The sequence below is a fragment of the Lygodium microphyllum genome, chromosome 13, assembly GCF_053477565.2.
Source record: "Lygodium microphyllum isolate KBCC chromosome 13, Lygodium_microphyllum_v1.1.10, whole genome shotgun sequence".
NCBI classification, from domain to species: domain Eukaryota; kingdom Viridiplantae; phylum Streptophyta; class Polypodiopsida; order Schizaeales; family Lygodiaceae; genus Lygodium; species Lygodium microphyllum.
The window spans coordinates 39,067,210-39,077,609 of record NC_141147.1 but is presented as its reverse complement, the minus strand read 5'-3'; positions in this window follow the sequence as shown (position 1 = coordinate 39,077,609).

Below are 10,400 nucleotides of genomic sequence, written 5' to 3'. Positions count from 1 at the left end.
TCTAAAAAGCTTTCTCATACCTCAAGTAAGTGACATTGAATCATTCTTTACTCTTGAAGCTTCATTTCAACCTAGCTATAGAGGTATAATAGGACATCAGAGCGTATGCCTCAAAATCTTGGACTTATCTTGATTCTTTCAAAGGGCTTTTGGCCTAAAACACTCCAAGGATTTATCTACTAGTTCAAGCAATCAAGATTTTCATGAAGCTTCAAACCTAGTATCAAAGAATTCATGGATTATGCTCTCTTGGACTCTATGTACAAACAGTCAAGATTTCATGAAGATTCAGCCCTAGTATCAAAGAATTCATGGATTATCCTCTCTTGAACTCTATGTTGTGATAAAGTCCAGGGAATCAAGATTTCATGAAGATTCAACCCTAGTTTCAAAGAATTCATGGATTATCCTCTCTTGAACTCTATGTACAATAGAGTATTATGAGCTCAACTTGAAATCTTGGTCAATAAGGCTTCTAATCATGGAGATTCTCTTGTATTCAAGTCATAGAAGATGAAGACAAGGTCAATTTATCATCCTTTTGTGGATATATAAAGGTGATACTTTTGTGGATAAATCAAGGATTACAATTGGAGTTTATCTACATGTTAGATGGCCTCATAAACCATTTATCAGTCATATTATGAGCTCACAAGAGAAACCTTACGTTTGAAATTCTTCTCTATTACACTTGCCAATTTTGGCTATTCGCAAAAAGAAGAAGAAGATTATGGTTCTCTTTGCGATTTTCCAAGAGAACTGAGTCAACAAGTTTTTCAATAAATGGATGTTGAAGATTGGTGGCTTCACAGAAGACTCTAGCTATTGTCCACAATCATCTCATTATAAAATTGAGGTGGAAGCTTGCACAAAAGCTGGAGCAGGAAACAAAGAGGCACTACTAGCTCGTTAGAAGGTGGTAGATTATAATGCAACTAAAGTATTGAGGAGAGAGCTCATGAACTGCAAAAGCCAAAACTTGTATTCACATATCATGAATCAATATGGTGTAGCCTATAAGAAAATGGTGCTACTAAGGTCAAAGGGCAAAGCATAATGAAAGTTGTGGACACTATGTGGAGTAAGCAAGCAGAACATGATTAAGGTAGCTGTACATTGTTTGAGATAGTCATTTATCAAAGTCTTGGAAGGGGCCACTGTTTGTGGTGAGAAGATGCTAAATAGCTACCATCATTTATGTGGAGGGTTTGTTAAACATTAAAGCTATAGTAATGGATGAATATGGAGACATTGTTGTAGGGAAAGAAGACAATAATATGGATGATGTCGAAGCGCTCGACTATGCTTATAGATTCCTTCCTTGCTAATGTGGAGGGCATTCTAAAAACACAATGATTGATCATCATGATCATCTAGGAGTCGTATAGGTTTATTGGGCTAAGGTGCCTTCTTTTCCACATGCATACATGATGCACAAATATCCCTAGCGTGTGATATGGAAGAGTTGTCCAAGATTACAAATAAAGGGCAGTCACTTTGTTCTAAATCTGGTGATAAACCATAACTACATCGTGTTCTTGTTTGCTCGCTTATAGTTTTTGATGTCTCTTCGCAAGCAAGTATTGCTCATGCTGTTTGCAATCAATACAACTTATTTTAGTTGGTATAAGATTAGGATGTAAGGCTTGTGTAAGATATAAACAAAGAATATTATTGACTTGTATATCTTAATGTATTCACTAAGATACATGTTACCGTCATATGTGCCATGTCCAAGTGGAAAGAAAAATGGGAATAGTACATTGTCCAAGGTGATATCTAAGCAGGATGAGCTTGTTGAGGTAAGCCATCTATTTTGGATGTTGTTGTTCTTTGTAGAAGCCAACTGTTGTCCTGTAGGATGAGACATGAAAACTCATATTGGTCAACCTGTTGAAATATTTGTCGTGGGTTGGGCTCGACTATATTATCGAACCCAGCCAAATTATAACCTACTTTATTTTTTGTTTGTAGCATTGGGTCAAGAACATGGATCTTTCACAATTATAACCTACTTCATTTTTTGTTTGTAGCATTGGGTCATGAATGGGGATCTTTCATGATGTTGTTTTAGAATCCTTTCAATTGATTGCTTACTAAGCATGCAAGACCTGTCTTTGGATGTGGATGTTCTACTGTTGTGATGTATTTTTGGATAACTTTATTATGCATCACATTAAATGCAAATACATCAACAATGGTAGATATTGTCGAGTTAAAGTTTGGTGGATGAATAAGCAAGATATGTATCATTCCAATATACCAAATGATTGTCAAGAATTGATCGTCGATCCAATGTTATTATTATTTTGGCAACTAAGATAGAGACATCGATGTTGCTTAGAAGGTATAGTTATAATAATTCAATGTACGAAATCCTTTTTGTGTAGTCCTGGCCATAGGGCCACTACGTGCTTGTTTCAGTCTTTGTTTGCACAACAAGGTACACATTTTGCCACTATGATGTCAACTATGTGTTGTTGGTACGCAAGAATGAGGATAATGCTTGATAAAATAGTCAAAACTTGCATTTGTTTTGTATATCTATTACTTGCTTGTGAGGCAATAGTTTGATGATGTATTGTGACTATGATGTTGTTTCATGAGTGGCGAGCAAAGAGAATCCGCTCTCACACAACCCGAAAACGAGATGATTAGGAGTGCCAGTTAAGTGAATGACTTTGTCTACTTACTAAAACCCAACTGGCACTTCAACAATACACAACCAAACCCTAGCGAACCAATCCTGAAAAAAAAAAAAACTACACCACCTCTTGTAGCCTTAAATACACTGAGAGCACACAATGTAGAGCATCTATGACCACAAAATAATAAAACAAAGACTTTGAGTTTGAAAAATAACCACATTTCACATTCAAATATAACACATTTTAAATAATAAACAATCAAGACACAATCATAATACTAGGATACTTCTATGCATTGAGTATAAGGCGCACATATAATCTCAATACCTCAAATTTCAATGGTCGTGATACATCTAGCTATTCGCACCATGATTGTAGAAGTTTGAAGAATTGTAAACTCTTCTCCAAAAACTTGGGTGTGACCCTCCTCTCCTCACACTCATGACTTCAACAAAATCAAAGAAGGGCCCCTAACTCTTAGTTTACCTCCCTTCTATAGTTTTTTATCCCTCCTCATACATGACATGAGCTTAAAAAGATTAAATCTTTTCTTTTTCGTTTTTGTTTTAAAAAACTTTAAAGCTTTTCTATTGTTAATTCTTTTGGTTCAAAAGCTAACCGAATTCGTCAACCTCCAAATTCTTTTTTTCCTTTATCACATGATGTGTGTCCAGCATATACTTTGCTATAACATTCTTGTATCAATATCAGAGTTCTCTTCTTGGTACTAGTGTAACTTGAAGGATCTTATCACAATGGTGGACATGTGGGGCATGCCTCACTTTTTTCTTACGTTCATTATTGATAAGGTGACCAATGCAAGGTGCGTTGAGATCAATACATTGGAAACCATTGCAAAGCAATTTAATCCAGAATTCTCATGGAAAGATTGCCTTGTCGAGTGTGCTATCCTATTTCACACCAAGTTTCACCTATTTTTCAATCAATATATCATTGGAAAAGCTACTCATGTATGACATGTTCAACATCATGTAATTAGGCATGAGATTCAACATAGGGACTCATTTCACACACATGCCGTCCTATGGTTGCATGATGTAGACATTGACGATACATCAAACAAGATCTACACATATATTCTATCAAATGATGATCGATGTAGTTCGACAAAAAGACTAAATGATCCTTGTTTCAACAAAATGACTCATGTCGTTGCACCTACTATATAGCTAGTGTTAGTGGCCATGGAAAATGCAAGTAAAGATTTCCATTTGCAACACACAATAATCTAAAACCAACAATAGACTTTGAAACACAACAATACGTCTAGTGCTGTCTTGGAGATGAGCATCATTGTAGTGGGAGCTCACGCTCAACCGCCAAGACCCACGGACCGCTTATTGCTTCAAGCGTTTCAAGCCGAATGCTAATGGCTACCTCTCACATAGCCAATGCGCTCTTATGCTTACCGGGTGTAGTGAGCTTACCTTCATGCCGATCGAGTTGCCTCCTCTCCCGCACACTCCGGTAGCTCCACGATCCAAGTGCAAGCTTCAAGCAAGCTCAATCCTCCTGCTCCAAGCTCCAAGCTCCATCACCGCGAGCAAGATAAGAGAAGAGAAGAGAGGAGAAGATTGAGAGCTTCTCCACCCCACGGTCCCTCACCCTCACACACTCACTCCCTCACACTCTCACACTCCCTCTCTCAAGCACAAGCTCAAGCAAGCAATAAGAAGAAGAATAAGAAGAAGAAGACAAGAGCTACTTTTGGCCACACACAAGAATGAGCTTCTCATTCCACTTTTTGGCATTTATACATGCCCTACTTCTCCTTGGGAGGTCATCCCCTTTTTACATGACCAGCCATTGGCCTAGGTCATCTTTCCTATTTCCTTCCTATCCTTCTTGCTTCTTCTCCACTGCCCGTCTATCTTTACAATTTGCACAGGAGAGAGCCTGGCACCCTTTGTATTTTAAAATGCACATGTTCCCTTTTGCATTTGCCTTGGACTTTTAAGGTTGCCCTTGTGCTTTTGGTCTTTTCTCCTCTTTTCTAGTCAGGCTACCTTTTTTCCGCCTTTGCCCTGCGTCTTTTTTATTTCATTTTGCTTTCTTCGTGTTGGGGTTAACATTACCCCTCTCCTAGACGAGTGCCAATCCCATGGCACTCTTCGTCAAAGGTAGCATGCGAAGCTTGCACCGAAGACGTGGGTGGAAGGGACTGTTGTGGTTTGCCTTGGAGGAGTTCTGATGTTGGTGCAGATGAAGGTCGTTGGTGGCACTTTGCTGTTCTAATTGGCTGGTGATATGATTGTTGTAGGTGGCGATAGGGCTACTCTTTGTTAGGAATGGTTACTTATAGCTGGCACGGGTGTTGGTGTTCTTGGGATGCTCATGGTGGATTCTGCTCGTGATGATTCTCTGGTGGTCTTGCATGCTGAAGTAAAGGACAAGAGTTCAGAGTTGAGTGTTGATGTAGAGCTGATGACGCTTTCATTTGAGTCTTCAATACCTGCAATTGAAAAACCTCTCATGTGGTCTCTCCCTAAGGGGTAGTGCTAGTCTTCTTATCGTGCACAAGACATATTTTGATTAGTTTGGGAGACAGGTCAAACTCTAAGCAAGCCTGGAGTATTGTCCTGCACTTGAGGACCCAAACCGTGTATATGTCATAGTGTGAATATTAAGTGAGTATACGTGCGTATTTAGGTATTACTTAGTTAGAAGACTGTCGGCTTGGTTCTTTGTATAGCAATGGGTCAGTGAAGCAAGGGGCTAAATTGATGGAAAAATTTGTTGATGAAGACGGGGAGTACACTTGAAGATTGCTTGAGGCATCATTATGGTCTTGTCAAGGCAATGTAGCATAATTGAGCTCCTTGATGTCTTAGCTTTTGGTAGCTAGTGGCTACTTGTAGTGCTTGAAAAGTATGGTGTACTTTTCCATTGTCCTTCATGCCTTGCTTACCACTGTTGATTGTAATGGCATTGAGATGGAGTGCAAAATAATTGTGCAAGTGGTTCAGGGTGACAGGTCTAACCATAGGCGAGGTGAGCTCCCTAGGTATGTCTTGCCCTTGATGTGCCCTGAACAATTGTGGGGGATGTACCAAGGGCTAGGGAATTAGGGACGAAGCCAGCCGACCAAGGTCACTGGACGTACCTACTTTGAGGACCCCTAGGTGCGGTGCTGTGATCGTGTGTGCTTTTTTTTTTCTTTTTTTTCCCTTTTTTTGGGTGAAAAAAATGAATATAATCAATGCCAGACATTGAGGCTGTTAGCCTTTCATTTGGATTGAGAAATGTTGGGATCCAAAGGCTATGAAGAATGGATATTACAGAGATGGTTGTGTCACCGGCCTTGATGCTAGAGGAATTGTTGTTGAGATGAAGAGATACACTTGAGATTTTGCAAACCTCTTTGTAACATGTGAGACATCCAACAATTGAGGTAGGACTTGGAGTGAGCTGTGCATGGACAAGGGCAAAACATCTTGCGAATTGAATCCTGGATGATGAAGAGACGTTCGCCCTTGTTGAGAGCGTGGCTGTTGCCTGAACATAGAGTTTGGCCAAGAAGGAGGAGGTAATAGATGATTATGCTTTGGCCATGCTCAGTTACAATATGTGCTTTCTGCAGAGGTGTCCTTGGGTTCTCATCAAGTGGCACTTCCGTCATGGCTTTTGTTTCTTGGTATTCCTGTCACTTCCTCCATAATGGTTCTTTGTGGGGTTGGTGGTCTTGTGGTGACTTGGATATTAAACGCTTCTAGGCATTGACCTGTGCCATTTTGCATTCACTTGGAAAGGTGTGAGAGTACATGCAAGTCACATGCTTCAACCATAATGAAAATGTCCAGCTAAACAAGACATCGCCAATCTGAATCCCTTAGTTTTGACTTGATGCGTATCACCTGCACTTAGTCATCATTGCTCATGGGGTGTGTTGGCCTTTGCTTATTTACACAGTCACAAAACACGTTGTTTATTTATGTACATGTTCATGAAACCATGTCACTCCATGAGGATAGAAACCAATTGTAGAACTCAGGATTGTACTCGAGTGTGGCACACATATCTAGCTTCTGTGGTAGCCTACTTAGCAATAATAAATATTTGGTAACATCGAGTAGCATGGTGCCTTGTCGGAGTCCTACTGGAAACATGTAGCTCCTCCTCAGTGAGAACTTTATCAATCAAAGGGCTCTCTAGGCTAGTTCCAGCTAGGTCCATACCTCGAACTGTAGCTGGAACTCCAAATGAAGTTGGTGCCACATAGGTCGGGTCTCTTTGGGACCGCCATTTGGCCAGTCGCTCCTCTGAGACTGTCATGATTTGGGCTCCAAGTTCGGCCATTGTAGTGCGGTTTTCAAACCAACGTTTTTCAAATTGGCTTCTACCCTCTGATTGTCGCTTTAGTTGCTCTATCTCTAAGAGATTTGGCTGGCAGAGCATTCCATTAAATGTCATGGTTAAGCATAGTTCGTCAGCCTCCTCGTCAGAGATGAGTCGCTTACGTTCATGTAAGAGCTTGTCATAATGTCCATCAAGATATTCTTGCTCTTCCCACGATAGCAGATAAGGCAAATATTCCTCAAGCTGCTCTCTAGGGAATGTGCCCATGTTTGCATGAACATAGACACGTGCGAATAATTTCAGTTTAGTGTCCCACTTGGTCAAGCACTCTGCCACATCTCTATGTTCTATGAGGGCTTTCTTGGTTGCTATCTCATGCAAAGTTCTAAGGGTTTCCTTAGGCTTTAGCATAGCTGGGGGCTCAGGCCTAGATGAGCAAGATTGATCAATGCCAGGATTGTTTATGCCTTCGAGGTTTTCATGTTTCTCCTGAGGCTTTATGGTAGTTGTGTCATGGTTCTCCTCAGATGTGACCGGCATGGTCTTAGCATCCTGTTGTGACAGTGTTGTATCCACTCTTGATTGATCAATGAGAGTTTCTCTATCAGTGAATTGAGTGTCGCAAGCAACAGTTGACGGTAATAGTTGCTTTGATTTATTAGAACACATGGATGTATCTGAGATTTCACTGATGTTAGGAGAGATGGCAATGGGTTTATCTATGGATGAACCATACGCTTTGTTCATCATCTCTTCAGTACTCTTGGTCCCAATCTTCTTGTCGTCTGTAGTAGCTTGCAAAACTGTCGTTGTTTTCGTTGTTTTCTTCTCTTTCTCTTGGGCACTAGAGGTGTATCCTTTAAGGACTCAGGATCCTGAACTAGGTCAGTAGTTGATGTGCTCGGTTGGGCCCTAGCATTCTCTTTCAGTGGCATGTCGTCATGGGATTTTGCTACGGCCTCACTAGGTTGAACAGCTTTGCTAGGTTGTGAGGGTTCAACTACCTCTCTTTTTGGAGAGTCTAGCTATCCAGCTAATTCTCCTCTGTTCAGCCCCGCATTTGATTGCATTGACAGTTGCTCCTGGTTAGGTATTTGCTCTAGATTTTTATCCTTATCTATTAGAACCTGTCTCCATTGCTTCTTGTCAAGGTGAGTGTTGTATTTAGAGCTGTTATTCTCTTGCTCAGGAGATTTGGGTGACTCTAGTATAGAACCATGAGATGGTTTAGGGTTTTTGTCATGTAGGCTTGGAAGAAACCAATTCAAGAAGTCAGGGTTGTATTGATGGGAAGCATAGAGATCTAGGATTGCAGGGTCTTAAGTGATGCAGAAGACATATGCGCTGACATCAAGTATCATGCTCCCTACTCCTAGCCTGCTAGCCACGTGTAGATCTTCTTCTAGAAGCACTTTATCATACAAGGGATGTTTTCGGACAGTGGTAGAAAGCTGGACATCATGGGCAGTTGCCAACACTCTCAATGAGATCGGGGCAACGTACGTGGAATCATGTATTGATGTCCAAAGGGCTTTCCTTTGCTCAGCAAGTGTCATTAGTCGATGGCCAATTTTGGCTGCCAAAACTTTGGTTGGAGTACCAATTTTGTGCAAAGGTACCTTGTCCTTTCCCTTTTCGTTTGATTGCTTCAAGCTTTTCCTTGTTTGTCTCACATAGAGCTGTATAAAATGAGGGTATCAAGCGCAATTCTCTAGCTGTGGCTTTTGGGATGTCCTTCATGACTTCTTCAACAATAGTTGCATAGAAAAAACAAACATGTTGCTGCTCATACCAAGTCAGTGGTTCAGCTATGAGCTTTGTGTGCTCTGGTGTTGGCCTTCCGATGTCCACATGGACATATGCACGTGTGATGGCTGTCAGCTTGTGATTAAGCTTCACCATGCACTTCATCTCTGGTTCATTGGTTAGATGCGCCATTTCTTTGGCCAAGTCTTCGAGAGATTTATCCTCAAGCCTAGGCTTTAGGTGCTTTGGAAGGATTGGAGATGTCAAGGATGTTTGTTGTGACATCTCTTCCAAAGGTGAATTGCTAAGGACATGTTCCGCAATGGGTGTTGTCACGGCCAAAGGTTGTTACTGCTGTGGTCATTGATTGGAAGTAGTGGTGGCTAGTTCAGTGGATTGGCTATCATTGGTAGACTGCGGTGTCAAGTCCTTAGGTAGATCAGAAGTGGTCATGTCTTTTGTTGCCCTTTGCGCATTCACTTGTGTAGGTTGAGTAGCGGCACAAGGCTGCTGTTACCGTGCTTTCCGTGTCCATTTAGGTGAAGAGGATGTAGGAGATTTGGGACTCCTACGTGGGCTTGGCACTGACTGGAGAATTTGCTTGTGATTGTTAGACGATTCTGTCATTAGCTTTGTTGAGCAATCAGCCTTATCATGAGCAATGTTGTGCCTGTGGTGCTCATTATCCTCTTGGGAAGTCAAAGGCTCCTTGGGCACTAGTGGACCTTGTGCACGCTCGACAGTTACCTCTGATATCTACTTGCTAAGCACGCTAGGCCGAGGATCTAATTTTTGATAGGTCATGTTTGGTTTCTTGATTTCAATCGTGAGGGGCTCAATCACTCCAATATTTTTGGTTTGAGACTTGGATTTTCGTTTATGTTTTCTTCTACGCCTCTTTGCTTTTGATATAATTTGGGTTTCTGACAGAGGTGGTTGCCTGCATAATACCCTTGAGCATGAAGCAACGCCTTGGATATCCATCGTGGCGTTGTGCTAGCTCTCCATCAATGCCTTCGTCTATAAGGCTTGGGCTTCTTTCGTGGTCTTCTACGATATTTGTAAGTCCAAACTCTATCCATGGCCTTGTCTCCTAACCTTTTTGTTTCAAGTATGACCTCACTCATCACTGGTTCTCTCCGTTCAACCTGCGCTTGTATCAACTCTTTCAACAACTCCTTGCTCTCTCATTACTAGGCTTGCTTGGTATGTCAAAATGCTCCTTGCCCTTCCCTCGAGGTTTGGTGAGATCACCCTTGCTAAAAGTCGTGATTATCCTCACACATGGTAGTGTTAGGTGTATCCTCTGTGCTATATAGTTGGCTTCACACTTCATTGCCTTTTTGAAGGGCCTTCCTAGGAGGATTTCCTTTCCACAATTCTTGCTATTTGGAGGAATATAGAACAGTATTGGCAAGCTTTCCGTTTCAATAGTTATAAGGATTCTGCACTTCCCTAGAAGTGCTTGTGGGTGTTCCCCGTAAGAATTAAGAGTTGCATCAATTGGTTTGAGCTCTGGTTGACCTAGTAGAGTTCATGCTTCATAAGTCAAGATATTGAAATCTGCTCCTTCATCAATGAGAGCATCAACACTATGCTCTCTTTTTGCAGTGAGTTTGACCCTAAGATAAGCAGGTGGCACTATGTCTTCATCTTTCGGGTCCTGGTTTACAGCTTCAAGCCTTCTGA